The sequence below is a fragment of the Oxyura jamaicensis genome (assembly GCF_011077185.1).
Source record: "Oxyura jamaicensis isolate SHBP4307 breed ruddy duck chromosome 6 unlocalized genomic scaffold, BPBGC_Ojam_1.0 oxy6_random_OJ106688, whole genome shotgun sequence".
In the NCBI taxonomy this organism is placed as follows: domain Eukaryota; kingdom Metazoa; phylum Chordata; class Aves; order Anseriformes; family Anatidae; genus Oxyura; species Oxyura jamaicensis.
In genome coordinates this window covers 1-16,258 of record NW_023304045.1, presented here as the reverse complement: position 1 = coordinate 16,258, position 16,258 = coordinate 1, and the positions used below count along the sequence as shown (strand labels likewise).

General features: G+C 52.4%; 1 long non-coding RNA gene across 1 annotated transcript; it reads left to right on the top strand.

Moving 5' to 3' along the window:
- Positions 1-6: 6 nt before the first annotated feature.
- LOC118157574 lies at positions 7-16,210 on the top strand. Its single transcript, XR_004746675.1, has 2 exons — positions 7-2,446; positions 15,883-16,210. It is a non-coding gene; the product is annotated as an uncharacterized LOC118157574 (long non-coding RNA).
- The last annotated feature ends 48 nt before the right edge of the window (positions 16,211-16,258 follow it).

The window sequence follows — 16,258 nt, the reverse complement described above, 5'->3', positions numbered from 1 at the left end:
GTCGTGTGCCGCTGCGGGGACGGGCTGCCCTCCTCCTGCAAAGTTAGCGGTGCCCCCCCGCACGGCGAGGGACCGCAGACAAAGCGCAGGGCAGCGGCATGGTGCGAGCCGGGCCCCGCCGGGCGCTCCCCTACGGGACAGGGGAGCGAGTCTCCGGTCCCGGCCCTGGCCGGATTTTCGCGATTACCTTTGGGTCCGGGGATGATTTTAGGGCTGAGTTCTCCTCCTCCCATTGGCTGGGGCCGCGGAATAATTATGATCACATCCTAATACTCTTGGCTGGTGCTTACTGTTTATTGGTAGTTAAGGATCTATTATCTATTCATCAGCCTCCCATTTTTGCCAATTACATTCTTCTAAAGTGAAGTACCAGCAGGTATTTTGCACATTTACAATTAATGATAAAAAATCTGGCGTGCTTTAAATCTATTACGCCGCTGTGTAATTCATCTTAAAGATGCAGAATTGCTAATGTAAATTAATGTTTCTGCCGAACCGAGCGGACGGGGGGAGGCTTAAAACCAGCCCAGCGTTTCTTTCCTTCGTTCACGCACTTTGTTTTCTTTCTCCTTTCCACTTTATCCACAAAGAATCCGTTACTCCGCCGCATTAAAACAGGCTCCAAATCGCTGTCGAAGCGGTGCCGAGAAGGTCCTCGCTTCTTTCCAGTAAAGGAAAGGCGAGCTGAACCCTGGGCGCCTTCCCCGCTCCCCGATAGCCGATATTTTTAACACGATAGCAAAACGTGCTAAATAAATGGGACAAAACAACGCCGGGCACGCGAGGATGCCGGGGTTTTTACGCCTTTTGTTTCGGGAAGCCTTTCCCTTTGTGTGAGCCGCGCTGCGTGCACTCGGTGCGGGGAGAAGTTCTCTTTCCGTGTAAACGTAAATGTACTCCCCGGCTCGGAGCGGCTGCACCTACGGACCCCACAGACACACGTGCATGCGATGGCAGGGACAAAGTGAGAGAGGTGTTCGCAGGGAAGGCGTGACTGAAGGCTTCTGAGGGATTTTGCAGCGCGGTGCGACTCTCGCACGGTTGGGAGAAGCTCTCCTCCCGGCCGCCGGGCGCAGGAAGGCACGGCCCCGCCGGGCTGAGGCGGATTTGCCCCCTCGTGTGCCTTGGGAACAGCCCGAGGTTCAACTTCTCAAGTCCTCTCGCCTCTTTCCTGCAGCACCTCTCCCTGAGCCGGCGGTACTGCCGTCCGTGCGGAAGGCTGGCTGCGTTGGAAGGAGCCAGGCTCAGAAAGTGCCCTAAACACGGCGGGTGTTTGAGGTGCTGAACCCGATGGGGTCTCGGTTCCTGAGCACTGAAAAGAAAAAGAGAAACTTTTCCTTCTCCTAGGAAGAGACGCGATCTGCCTCTGCGTATTTGCGTATTTATATTTCCCCGGGACTGCAAAATGAATCTGAACTGGAAAAACAAACAAACAAAACCTTCAATTCCTTTCTTTTCCTTTTTTTTTTTTTTTTTTTTTTTTTCTCCAGACATCCTAAGATAATCACAGGGCTGCTTTGAAAATTGCATCGAGCAGTTCGGCAGCCGGGGAGGGAGGAATTACACCCGTGTGAAAACCAGCCTCACCGGCACGCACGCCGAGCGGGGAAAAGCGGCCAAAAGGCTCGCTCCGTTTCCCTCTCCCCTCTTCCTTGGGAAATATTCGCTAGGCTGAAATCCCCTCCCGGAGGGGGTCCCGTCGCTCTCGGGTGGAGAGTGGGAGGCCACAGCTGCTGCTCAGAGGGAGCAGGGATATGGAGCTTCCCCTGCCCGGCCCGGCTCGGCCCCGCGCTCCCTGTACGGCGGCTGTGGCCGCGCAGCTCCGCTCCCTGCTCGCCTGCTGTGCCTGCTGTGCACATCCATACGTCCCTATACATCCCTATATATCGATGGATGTGCCTGCGTGCCCACGGACAGAGCAACTGCAGGGAGCAGAGCCCGGGGAGCACCGGCTCCCTGCTTTTGTCACGGAGAAAATAGGCCGGGGATGGTCGGAACAGAAACCAAGAGGGCTCGGGATGGGGTTTCCCAGTATTTTCTGCGTCCCCCTGGTTCCCCATGTCACTCTCCAGCCGTGTCCCGGGGCACTCCCGCCGCTGCCTGCGCTGCCCGGCCCGGGGCCGCTCGGTGCCCACCGGGTCACGGCTCCGGCAGCTTCTCTCGGGGGCTTTGCCGGCCCCGCACCCCGACGGGCCGCTCTCCCTTGTCCTCTTGGCGTCTACGAGGAGAAAATCTGGCAGGGGCTCCCTTCCCAGGAATCCCCGATCTGCTCCAAACACACTTGGAGGCAGCCTCTCTCGGAGGGAGGGGTGCGCTACATTCGCAGTCAAATTACATGGCTGGCCTCAGAGGCAACTCGCTTCGGATTTCCAAACTAATACTCATCTTTTAAAAGCCGAGCCAAGAAGAAAATGCGAGGAAGGCCTCAGATGCGGGAGACCTCGGGGTAAGGCGGTTGTTTACGGGCTGATCCAGGCTGAACTTTGCCGGGTGGGGGCTGGCGGGGAGGAAAGTTTCAGCCTGCACGGAACTTTTCTTGTTTCAGGCTGGATTTGTCCGTCCCCGCTCCCCTGCTCCCTAGGAGCTGTGTCCGCAGCGGGGCGGAGAGGTGGCACTGGCCGGTTGTGCCTGGAGAGGGCTTGCGTGAATTAGCGGAGTTAAACTCACAATTTAATTCCATCCTGGGCATCATAAAGCCCAGGAGGTAGGGCCGGGGGTACTGCAAACCTTTCACAAAAGGGCGCTGCGAGAAGGGAATGAGGCGCAGTGCCGGGCCGGGTACCCGGAGCCCCCGGGGGCTCCGACGGGCAGGTGGATATCCTCCGAAGGGGTCTCTCTGCCACAGTCCAGCTTTCCAGCGTGGATAGCAGCCCTAAAACCCTCCGTTTCCCTTATTTTGTCCCTGACGTGATGGCCCAGCCTTAGCAGCACCTCCGAGCTGGGGGATGCGGCAGGGACAAAAGAGGAAAAAAACGGGGCGTCGGATGGCGGCCCCGGGACTCCCCACTGCGTGCCGGGGGAGCTGCTTTCTGCCGGCATCCCGCACCGCCCGGCCCCAGCGAAACCTCTCCGGGCCCGTCCCGTCCCTGCCCGGGGCTCGGCGGCGGCGCATCCACGGGCCCGGAGCATCCGCGGGGCGGCAGCGCCCTCTGCCGCCGGCAGCTCCCTTCCGCGGGGCCCTTTTTGCGCACATCAGCCGCAAATTTGCGCGCCCCGGGCCGTCGCCGATCCCCGTGGAAGGCCGCTGTCCCGGCCAGCCTCGGCCACAAGCAGCAGAGCCCGTTCAAAAAAGCCGCAGCTTCGGGGATGCTCGCAAGCCATCCCCTGCGCTTTTTTTCTTCATTTTTTAATTTGATTTTATTTTTCACACCTCGTGGCTCGTTGCACGCCGTTGATGGCCACGCCGTCGTGCGCTCCTGGATGAGGGGAACGTTTATTTTATTTTTATTTATTTATTTTTTTTCCCACCACCTGCCGGCTGCGTCCCGGCGGGGCACCGGCAGCCAGGTGCTGAAGGCGCGGAAGTCCCGGCTGCCCTGCGAGCTGCGTGTTCCCGAGGGCATCTCCGCTGAGAAAGCCCCGATTCTGCCACCAGGGCTCTCCCGGGATGGGAAGTCACCAGACTCAAAAACTCAACCCGGGGCAGCGCTGCCGGGCAGCCGGGTCCGCACCAACGGGGGGGGAGGGGGGGGGCTCCGCGCATCCCGGGGGATCCCGTGCGGGCAGAAAGGTGCTGGGGGAACAGTGGCGTGTGCAGAAAAACTCTCGCACCTGATGCTTGTTTCTCTCTCTGGAAGACGATGGATCCCAAAGGAAAAACGAGGGTCCCCCTCGCAGCCCCTCTCTGCACTTGGGCTGCTCCGCACCGGGGCGCGCAGCATCCATCCTCCGCCCTGCGCAGCCGGCTGCTGCCCTCACCCGCTGTGCCTTCCACCCCGGCCCAAATTTTGCCCCCCAAATTAGTGTTTCCCAGCTCCGGAGCGAGCTGTGCGGCTCCTGTGTGAGGAGGTGGTTAAGAAAAGGAGTTTTCCTGCCTTGCCCGGTGCCCACCGGTTCCAACCCCAAAGTCCCTCCAGCCCCGGGGCTCGGCCGCCCGAGGTTTGCCTGGCGGCGGCGATGGCACCCGCCGGTGCTGCAGTTGCAAACTTTCCTCAACTTTCCTCCGGATTGATTTTACCGCCGTCGAAACGGAGGGGAAAAAATAATTCTTCGAAAGATTAATTTTCTAAGGAAAAATAGAAAATTGCACTATTAATTAACATTAGCTCAGCCCGGCACTTTTTGTTACTATTGGAGTGCTTTGAGTTTCTCCTCGAGACGTTTGATTTTGTTAGTTTTGCCCGTGTAAAGTGCTCCCAAAGGGCCCGATCCTGCCGTCCCTGCAAGGCACGCTTGCTTTTCATTGCACGGCGCGTTTCGCTGGCTATCAGGGAGGGTCGTTGATATCTTCTGCGGGATCGAGGAGTTTTTATGCACCACACGGTGCCATGCGCTGCGGCTGGCCCTGCCAGGGGCAGTCCCCGGGGAACCCCAAATGCCATGGGACCGCCTCTGCGTCCTCACCTGGCAGCTGCGTACCCCACAGATCGGTCGAGCCCCGCGGCAAGTGAGCTCTGCCCCGAGCCCCTTTCCCCTCCGCCGTTAGCTCAGTGGCCCGTTCGTTTCCGTCTTCCCTCTCGCCCATCGGCTGGCGAAATTCGGGCTTGCAAAGAGCAGAGGACATTGTTGGGGGGGGATTCATATTCTGCAACCCTCACCACCACCGGCATCACCTCCAGGCATCCCCCTCCCGGTGACCCGCATGAGGCCGAAGGGGTTTGCAGTGAAGGAAGCGGAATAACTCTCAAATAATTCTCCAAGCTTCCAAAGTCCAGCGGTTCGATATTAGCACGTTGAAGTGCCGTTTAGTGTAGTAATCAATAAGTATTTCATTTTAAATCACGATTTTTTTTTTTTTTTTCGAGGACTTGAAGAACGTAATTGCTTGTAGTGGCACCTTGGAATAGAAACCCAAGTGTCCTGCTTTGACATGAATAACCTTGCCGAATTCCTTCCCTGGCTGATGTGTTCCCAAATTTTCAGGCTTGCGGGGATGTGCGCGCTGTGGAACTCGTACAGGGAATATTAAAACAGAGATCCTAAAGCAAAATGAGCCTTTTCCGTGGCTGTTTTAGGCCCCCGAGACCCGAGGTGCCTTTTTATCCGTGCATAATCAATGTCCCACGAATACGTGCGGGCTGTTTTTTAAACTGCCTGCGCGACTCCATCGTGTTACGGCTCCGTTACGTGGTGTTGGATGCTCCCATCCAACAACCGCATTCAACCCTAGGCTAGTCCCCAATTAAAGGCTCTTTTACAACCTACATTTGTTTTTTTCTTTCCTGGAGGGAGGGAAAAAAATAAGGAAAAAGCTTCCTTAGGAGTTTCGGCAAACTTCACCCCGGCGCGATGCGTAAGGGAGGGGACACCTGGGGCAGGAGTGGCTGCCTTTTTTCGGGTCGCCTCCCTGCCGGTTCCCGTCGGGGCACACGGCTCGCTAACAGCCTGGCCGTCTCTTTTCGCCGCAGGAACAAAGGGCGAGGGCAGGCCCCTCCGGGGGAGTCCCCGCAGAAGCGCTGAGCCCTCCTGCGCGCACCCCGCTCCGCGGGGGCGGACGAGCACTGGGGCTGCGCTGCTTGGCCGACGCCTTGCCGGCCTCCAGACCTCCCCGCAGGTCCCCGGGCACAGCAGCCGGGTGGCAGAGCCATGCCGAAAGAGCCTCTGCGAGGGGCGTTTTCTGCTGGAGCAGCGGCGGGGCTCGGCGGGGGCTGCGCGCCCGAGCCCCCCGGCGCAAGGGGTGAGAGCAGCGCTGAGCGCCCAGCGGAGCGGGGTTCCCCGGAGCACGGGGGGAGCAGCGAGGGTGCCCCGGGGCTGCCGACCCCAAATCTCGCCCTGGAGCTTTGCGGGGCTGCGGCGGCTCCGGAGAGCCGGCCTGTGCGCTCCCGTTCTGCGGTCGTTGAGCCGGCAATCGAAAGTGACCCCCTCGCCCAGCTCCTGCGAGGTCTGGGCTGTTTGATGCTGGAATCCAACGAAAGTCTGAACTCGAGGGGTAATTTTCTCCATATGGGCAAGCGAGCGCGCACGTAGCGGCTCTCTCCAAAAAAAAATGCCTACCTCCGATTGTTTTTCACTTTCTACAGACAGTTAAGGGAAAAAAAAAAGGAAAAAAAGAAAAAGAAAGGAAAAAAAAATGGAAAAATAAAATAAAAGAGAGAGATCATATGGTAAAGAAAGTGCTTTTTCTCGCAGGTCGGAGGAGACGGCCAGGCTGCCCCGCCAGCGCAGGCTGCGCTCCCAGAAGCGCACACCCACACCGCTCAGCGGGCGCCTCCGGCCGGGGTCCGCGGGGCTCGCGGAGGGGAGAACCCCCCGCAGACAAAGCGAGGGATGGAGAAGGCAGGGAAGGAGCCTGGAGCTCCGCGTGGGAGGCTGAGAGGAGCCTGCTGAGTGCCGCAGCGGAGCGACGCTGCTGAAAACGTGCTCGGCAGCTTCTCGGGGAAGCGGAGCCGAGCCCCGGGCAGCGCTGCCCGCAACTCCCCGCGTCCGCAGGGCGCAAACAGGGGAGCGGAGGCCGGGCCGAGAGCAGGGAGGCGGCGAGGCAGAGCTCCATGGGCCTCCCGGCCTCCCTCCGGGAGCCTCGCACGGGAGGGTTTTCCCCTTCTTATTTCGGGAGAGAGGGAGGAAGAGGAGAAGCTGGCCGAGCAGGGAGGGTCTGGGGAAAGCTGCAGCCCGGCCGCCGTGCGGCATCGCGGGGAGACCCCCAACCTCTGCGAGGGAAGAGGAAAATCACACCCTCTCACTCGATATGTTTTTATTTTATTTTTATTTTATTGCTTTAAGACTTAAGTGAAGCTACCCGACTTGTTAGCCGTTCGCTCCGTCCAGCCATGGCAGAAATCCTCGCATTTACAAGCAGGGATGTGCGCAGAGGAGGCAGCCGGCACTCGCTGGTCCCACGGCGGCACCCAAGGGCACCGCGCAGCGCTTTTCCGCAGCCGGGGCTGCTCCTTTCAAACGAGCAAATCTGCCGCGTTTGTTCGGTTGTTCGGTGCTTTGGTTGCAAGAGCCGTGCCGTTTTCCTGCTCGCAATTTAGCTGCCAGGGAGCCTTCTGCTCCCGGCGATCGCCGCCGTGACGTTGAGTTATGGAAACACTACAGGTGTTCCGTGGTGCTGGGGAATTAATTCGCCTTCCTTCCCCCCCTCCTCCTTCCCGGAGTTATTTCCTAGCCTTCCCAGATAGCTGGGAAAGGGTCCCACATACCCCGGAGCTGTAAATTGAGCGCTGAAATCCTTGATCTCCCTGATTCTTTGGAGAATTAAATCTGGCCTCAGTTTACAGGAGGAAGCGAAGTCAATCTCGGAGGTTTTGCGAAGAAAGGCTGTTATTTCCTAGAGGATAGGCGTTTAAGTTGTTAAATATTAGTTTTTAATTACATATTGTTCTTTTAAAAATAATATTTATCCTCAACTCCGGGCAGGTATTCAATTGAATTTTCAAGCCATCAGCTCACCAGTCTTTACACGAGCGATGGAAAATAACGCAGCGTGCAAGAGCCCGGCTGGGCTCCTTCGGCTTGAGCGCTGCCCACTCGCTCGGGGCTGCGGGGGGGGCCGCGGTGAAGCAGCTCAGGGGGCAGGGGGGGGCTCCTTCTGACACAGCCCCAGGGGGAGGAAACGCTCTGCCGAGGGCACGGCAGCAAAGACCTGATCCTTGGGCTGTCCCACCGGGTCCCTGAGGCCATGTCTCCCCCTCCAGACACCTCTGCGAGAGGCTGATCCTGCCCCCCAGCCGCACAGCACCGCTCCCCAGCACCCTCCGCTCTGCTCCTTACACAAAAACCCCGCTGCAACTTTCTTTTCGGGCCGTGCCCGTTTGCCATCACTTTTCCCTGCAGGCTTCCCCCCCCAGCCCGCAGTTTCCCCGTACCCCAAGTGGCCATTTGGCAAATTGAGCTCCCCCCATCCCCGACACCGCCACCCCGGCCTCAGCATCTCGGGGCCGGGGCCGACCCCCTTTGGGGTAACCCCAGAGGGGCAGGCACACGGGCACAGGGGGACAGAAGTGGATTTTGTGGGTTCGGAGGCAGCGAGGGCCGTGCTTCGGCGTGTAAACGCTTCTGCTCCCCGTGAAGGGGCAGAGCGCACTGAAATGAACATATGCGGGGCGGCATCTGCTCAGCTAGATGCATCTCGCAGAGGAATATTGGCTTTTCACCTCCAGGTCCTAAATGGGAAATATAAAGAGGTTGATGTCGTCTATTCTGTTTGCAATTGCCTATCCTAGGATTAAAGAGCTCTCCGTTTTACTGGCTGTCTTTCATTTAACTGTTTGGGGACCAGAGATGGAAAATATTTGCAGAGAAGAAAAGAATAGCTGCATGGGATCATTTGCAATTCAGTGTGAAAATATTCTAACAAACCCATTTCTATCCCAGTGCCGCTGAAAAAATAGCACATAGCCGTCAACAGCCCATTGCGCCCTGCTGGACAGCACGGAAAGTTTTAGGCAACTAAATTCCTAATCGGAGACAGCAGCAAACAGCACAATCATGTCTTTGACTAAACTGTGGGGTAGCTTTAATTACAAAAAAAACCTGCTCGTAATGGCTAAAATATTACGGGTTGGGTAAATGGGAGACTTCCCGCGAGCGGCAGAGCGGGCAGCCTGCGGGGGCAGCGCCCCGGGGGGCGCACGGCCGAGCTGGCACGGGGGGGAGACCCCGGGAGGCACTGGGGGTTGGGGGGGGGGGGGGAGGAAACGGGGAGGGGGGTGAGGTTTTGGGGGCCGCACGTCCCCAAAAGACAGCTTTTTGAACCGACAGCCACACAGAGATTAACGTCGGCGGCATTAAAATCCCTTCCTCTGGTCCCTGCCAGCACGGGAGGAACGCTTCGAGCTAAAACGCACTGCGGGAAAGATGAGCAAGGCTGGCCGTCCCCAAATCGGCCCCAGGTCCCCCAGAGGGTCCCCCAGAGGTTCTCCCCCCGTGTTTCCCCGCTCCCAGCCCCTTGGCTGGCCGCACAGTGCCCACTGGTGGCTGGCCGGGTGGCCAGCCACAAGGTTCAGCCAGCCGTGGCATGGGGCAGCCTGCGCAGGAGGATCCTGGAGAAGGCTCCTAGCACATCGGCAGTTGGTTCTTGCTTGCACCAGGCATCCCAGAGTGGGAAGGAAGGGGGGAAGAAGGGAACGGGGGTGCCCATGTGTCCATTCCCATCAACACCCAGCACCCAGGGGAATCCCATCAACACGCTGTTCCCGGCAGTCTTGTACAGGTCAATGGAGATCTCATGCTCTGGCACCTAAGAGCCTTCTTGGAGGAGTGGTTGGTTGTGGATTATCCTTTTGCCTTGCCATAACACTTAGCAGACCCTGACAAGGGTTAGGGCTCCCTTATGCTAGGCTGCATTATGGATGGACCCAGATGACAATCCCTGACCCAGGGGTCTAAGAAAGAGGACACAATGTCTGCATCTTGAATAAAGCAAGAAGAGAAAGTGTCAAAGTACAGTAAGCTCTTGGTGAGAAATGGTGGAGCTGAGGACAAAAGAATGTTGCTAACTCCCGTGTACTCTTCATGAGCCTTCTTCTGCTCTGGCTTGAAGTCAGTGGCAAAATGTCTCTTGTTACTTCACATACAAGGTTAAACATTATTGCATGGCAATCTCATGATCACATTTAGCTCTCAAATAAGATTATGCATCTTGCTCTTTTTCTACAATCTTGGACCTGTGTATCTCCATGCTGTGCTGAGTATTACCTGGTACCAAGACAGAAGTGCTGAGAATGCCATAAACCCAGTCTCAGGACAAGCCATAGAAACAGGACGTGCAGTCACAGTGAAGATGACTTGCGTATGTGATTTAGGAATTACATTGCAACACTTAATCTCTGTGCTACTGCATCACTCAACAACGCTTCCTTAATGCTTTCTGTGGAAAAAAAACCCTCCCTTTTTATTTAGAACAATTAAATAGTTATCAAGTCATCAAAAATGGCCATGTGAGCTTGGAGGAGGGAGCTTACTATCAGCTTTCCTTTCTAAATGTGACTATATAACCTGCATCTGTGGTCAAAATGAAGGAATAAACCTGAGGCCTCAGAGGAGATCAGTTGCATCAGGTTCATTTGGCCTTGTATTTTTCTTGACTTTTCCAGCTTTTCCAAATGATCAGTAACTACTGATTCTCAACTGTTATCCTTAGATTTGGGAGTCTCAGGCATTGGGTAAGGAAACATAGCTTCAGTCACAGCTTCCCACTCCACCTTAACCTGTCGGTAGCAGTTAAGGTCCCGTGGCATGCAGAAGTGAAAGGGAAAGGTAAAGCAGACAGACACACACCCAAGCCTGGCCTTCTTTTCCAGCTGTGTCAGGCTGCAGACCTCACCTCCAGGACGAACTCCACTGTCAGCCACAAGCACGTTTCTCGCTGTCAGACATGTTCTGGACAAGATGCATAATGGCATTGTTTTGGGGCAAACTGTTTCCTTAGGGCTGTCTCTTGGGCAGCGTGCCTGCGACATAAACACGCTCTGAAATTTAGATCAGAAACATTAGCGACTACCAAACAAAAACATACAACACACGCAGGCAGCCAAAACACAATAAATTACCTGTCAGGTTTCTGCTATGCAAATACTTGCAGCGAGGTAGAGCTGTACTACGCTACCTGTGAAAAGTTCATTAAGAGGTTGCCTGAAGCTGTGTTTTCTACCCACAGCACTCACTTTTCAGGCCACTCACCATTCACCTAGCAGAGATCATGGGGCACCAGCTGCTTTATTTTGCATTCCTGTTCCTACGAGCGTTGTGCCAGGCAAGCAGGTTCCGTGGCAAGGGAGAGAAACAGCGAATAAAAGGATGGTCCCTGCCCCAGAGTACTCCCAGTCTTGATATAAGGCACAAAGCAGAGAGAGGAAAAAAAAGAAAAGAAAAAAAAAAAAAAGGAAAAGAAAAAGAAAACAGCAGGTGGAGACAGGGAAGTGAAAAGAAAGGATGAGACAGTGCTGATTGGTGTGATAGCGAGCGGCCTCAGCACAGCAGCTGCTATCTGGCATCAAATTCTTCACATAAGTGGTGGCTGGATGGGGCCTACGGGGAACTCGCCAGCACATTTTACCACACGAGCCATACGTTTTGTGTCACAACTGCCAAAAGCGCTTTGGGGTTGTAAGGATGGTTTGTGGTTGTGGCTTGGCAAAAAGCGTAAGAAGGCAAGAGTGTGTGCCTTTCGACTGCTGATATGCCAAGAAGAAAGAAAAAAAAATAGCAAGACTCTCAAGGCCAGGCCTTGTGACATTATCATGAAAAGAAATGTTTATTTATAATGAGGGAGCAAACTTGTGAAGCACAAAACCTCGCTGGCAGTCTCCAGTGCTTTGGAAGTGGCATTCAGAAAGTCTTCCCAGCCTCAGCCCCCTGCCCGAGCTGCCAGGCCCTGCTGGAGGTGGGCTGGGAGCAGGGTTTGAGAGCTCCTGATGCCTGTGAACACCAGCCAGGCATCCTCAGGAGATCAGCACCTGGTCGGGGTAGGAGCTGGGCTGCCCCAGGTTCTTTGCTTGCCCGCATCTGGCACGGTGTGCACCTCGGTTTGGAAACCTTGATCCGTATTAGGTTACACTTGGAGTTCAAAAATCATTCATGTCAGTTTGAAAACCACATCCCTTAAAACATCGTGTACTTTAGCATTCTTTCTCTCCCCCCCAGGTCCCTTGCCTTTCATTTAGCAGCCTTTTAAGACTGTCATGTGCTTGAACTCTGAGCTGCTCCCGGGCATCTAAAAAAGTAATTGGAGTGTTTAGGCTTTAAATGGATTCTTTTTTCAATCTAAATGGTATCACACATCAGAGATGTCAGAATGAGTGGCTGAAGAGAGATTAGAAATTCTCCTAAACAGTCTGGTAATTAAATCATCTATACATCCACATATTTGGTCAAAGAAATTCTGCCTGCCCTAGGCCGTATCTCCCATGTGTTCCCACCACCTCTCAACATGTGCTGTAAAAAATCAACACCCGATCCCACCTGAAAATACTGGGCATCAGTCTCGCTGTCAGCTGCCTGTTTGGGATGTCTCAGCGCCTCTCTCTGAGGGAACATTGCTGTCCCAGTTGAGCATCCTGAAGCTGCCTCGGTGCCTGACTCCAGCCAGCAGATGACAGAATTAGACACTATCCCACCTTTGGGACTTACACCTTCATCTTTTATTCTTCCCACAAATTATCTAGTGCCTATAAACCACTGCAAACAAATATATGGTAAATAACGACTAAATTCTGCTCCAAGTTCAGACCTGAGAGCAGCTGTTATAACTAAGCCATATTAGTTACTCTTAAATTTTTAATTACTTCTTCCATGCTTACAAGTTTTTCTTTTCTCTGCAAGGAGTCATAAACCAACAGGATAATGTCTGGTACAAGAGCATGAGGCACTCTGGCCAAGGATGCTTTTGTGCTCTGCCCCCCAAATGCCCCCTACCACAGAAAGGAGGATACAGTAAGCATCAGGGAGCTCAGTACCACAGTGATGTCCTGCACAAACCCTTCCTGCAAAGTCCAGCCTGCCAGTTACAGCATAGCAAAGGGGATATAAATAAAAACAGTCCTTCATCTTCCCTCACTCTAGACCCGTGTATTGATCTTAAGGCAGCGCACACCTGAAGTGTACCTCTTTGATGGAAAGTGGCCCAAACGATCACTCTTTAATGTTCTTAACTATCAGCTGTTTGTTTTCATTTCTCCCTTAACTCACAGAGGAGCTGCTGCACAGATGCTCTCACGTTTTGTTTGTCTGACTGAATTTGGAGAGCTGTGTGCGGGCTCATTGCTGACACGGGAGCACAGATAGGCCCTTTCCCTATTCCTTCCCTTCCAAAAGAATTTAAAAGGATGAAGAGGTCAGCAGCTGAGAAGGCAATGAAAAAGTTTTCCTATACTTTTCACTGTGCTCACTAACATGGGAATAGCAATGGCAACTCTTTTAGCAACTGCACCACTGGTCTCTTATCATGGCAATTGTTACAATAGCTCCAAATTTCATAGTCTCAAATACACGCTGCCGGCTATACTAATAGATAACATTTTAAAGTCACCAGCATTGAATATAACCATGTCAACTAACTCTTTCCAAATATTTTGTCTGAAAAAAAAAATAATAAAACAATTGGATTAATTGTATTCCTCTACTCTGTCATTACGCCTGTGTGGTCCCCTTCCAGCATGCCAGCTGATGGTAACAATGAAGTGTTAACCCTAAACAACAAAATCTTCCATGTGGGTTTTACATGCTGGAAGATCAGTTTCTTCATGCCTGGAAAGGAGTTTGGTGACTCAGAGCAGCCCAGTAACCAGAGTTAACTACGCAATATATAGGGTAACTCCAGCAGGTTCCTCCAGGGCACTTGTTCACACCCTCTGCCACAAGCCACAAAGCACCTGAGTACTGCTCAACACATTTCAGGTACTTCATAAAAAACAGCGGCCTCGCAGTCAGCATCTCCAAGTCACTTGGGCTTGGGGAATGTGCATCACCACAGGAGAAACCCCTGCACCTTAAGTGCAATTTTAAAATGGAATTAATGGCTTTTAAGCACTCCACTCTCTTTGTCCTAAGCTAAGAGCACCAAAGCAGTCATGCCCACAGAGACCAAGAGCAAAGTGGCAGGGCATGACAAACCAGCTCTCTTCCAAGTGCCTGCAGCCTCCACATTTGCAATTTCATTGGGCTTTCTGAAAATGCTCTTCAATGAACTGAATTACTTTCAGTTGTAAATCTAAGATGGAAAAATGCAATATTAGGCATATCTGCTCTCTATCCCTCAAGTAATATCCATATGCACATTCCTTCCCCTTGCCAATCTCTGTTTGCTCATGACTCTGCTGGATTTCAAGCAAAGGACCTTGCATATGGTAACAGCACTCCAGTGGTCACAATTCAAGGCAGCTGTAGATTTCTAGATGAAATACAATATGGAAGTCCTTAAAACAAATGGAGCCTCTTGGGCTTGTAAGTACAGAAGTGCCTGAGACCCACTGCATACACACAACAGTTCATTCCTTGTGCTTCTGAAGCTCGCTGGAGGAAGCAGGGCTTGTCATTTAGTATAGTAATTATAATGATTCATTATTACGATTATTAATTGTAATCATATAATCACAGTAATGATTAATAATTACAGTCATTACTATTCATATGAGAAGAGGACCTAGAGGCCCAGTCAGAATATGGGCCTCACTGTGCCTCTTGCAGCACGGACAGGGCACTGATGGTGTAGGGATTTTGGATAAGGACCCAGAGCCTTCAGATCTGCGCCCTGTGCTTGCAATATGCAATATGCATTACCTTGTGGGGAGCCACGCAGGGTGTGGATGAAAATGTGCCACTCTGTCAGGAGCGGGGAGCCAAAAGGCAGAGGGAATGACAGTGGGACAACGACAGGAGAAACATAAAGTGATGGTGACAACTTAGAGAAGCGACCTGGGGCTGCAGAGGTTGCAGAAATGGGGCCTGCTTCTGTACATCTCCTGGTTCTCTCACCCCAGACTTGAGGCATGGTGCCAATCACTGCCCAGAGCCAGGGGCTGCGAGCTCCTCGGGCTATTCTTGCCCTGTCAGGCCATGCAGATGTCCTTCTCGAGGTGTGTTTTTATTTAATGCTGCTTGAAAAATTGCCCTGACTTCTCCCGTGCCCTTCTCCATGTCATCTACATGGTTTAAACTTTTGACTCTGGGATTTATAAACATTACCCTCAAATGCTTGTGTAAATGCTCATATCTCATTATACCGTAACTTCTACCAAGCAAGGGATGACAATCTGTCTTGTCTGCTTAGGAAGTGCCTGCAGTAATTGCCCAGCCTGCAGTTTGCTGTCATCGAGCCTCCACAGAACACTTTGCTCACCCCTGGAATTTGCTCTCTGCAGCAGTTTAACATATTGCATGCTAATGCAAGAGCCTAATACTGCATGCTCAGGGGCCTCTTGGAGCCAAGGTTCTACCAAAATTACTGGGCCTAATCACAAGTGTAAAGATAAGTATGCATAAGTCTTTGCAAGATTAAGCCCTTGGCCTTTTGTTCTGCCTGTGCGTAAATTGCTGCTTGCTTGCCACCTCCTTGTACGTGTTTAGCTTTTGAAGAAGCAAAAGGTAGGGAGTCCTACACCCAGTGCTGCAATTTCTCTGTTCTTCTCCAGTTTGCTCCCAAAGTTTTTTTTTTTTTTTTTTTTTTTCCTTGTTCTTCTAGTCTAGTTTCAAATTGTTTGGTTTATAAGTAAAAGCAATTGGGATTCTTCGATTTAGAAAATGCAAGACAGATTCAACTACTGAGGTATAAGCCAGTCTAACTTAACTAACTTAAAAGGTGTCTGCACTAGATCAATTGATAGAAACAAGGAACAAAGCCTAATTTTCCAGGGTTGTAAAATGGGAGAAAATCCATTACTTCAAAAACTGGGAAATATAAAAAATGGTGATGTTTTATATGTTGCTCTCCCAAGTCCCCAGAACAGGAAGACGTGCAGGTGAGAATAGGCTTACCTTATCATTGTCAAACACTGCAAAGTTGATCTCATATTGCATGGGCAGATCTGCTACAAACTTCATTAGGAAACTCAATGAAAGCACTTTTGGTATGTGCTCCATGACACAATGCAAAGAGAAAAACACGAGCGGCCCTGGAGGTACTTGGGTTCTTTCAGTAATGCAAGAAAAGATACTGGCTGGTGCGTACGTACAGACGTCTTTGTTTCTACAGGACAGTGTCGCTGCTTAACAAAGAATTGCATGATGTGATGGGATTAGTTCAGGGGATTATTTAGTTATTATTAAAAAGCTTTGCATCTCTAGGCATTCTCAATAAAAATGTCCACAGAAAGGAAAGCTAAGGCTGGAAAATGAAGTTTGGAAATGACAAAGTTAATTTTTTTCTTATGACCCGGTTCCTGATTACGTGATCACATATGTATGTTGAACAGGGAGTGAGGCGGAGCTGGAGAGTCCAAGTGGGTGAGTTATGGAGAAGCCTTGTCTGATTCACTACAAAGGTTAGATGGTATGCACTCTATGAGACATGTGGCCACACAGCAAACAATGAGCATAAAAATAAAAATTGAACAGCTGCCTCATTTTCTAAGCACGTCCATCTTGTACGTTGAGCAAGTCTGGGTTTCTGCAGAAAAAAAAAAAAATAATGTCTGATCGTATTAGCTATATATATACACTC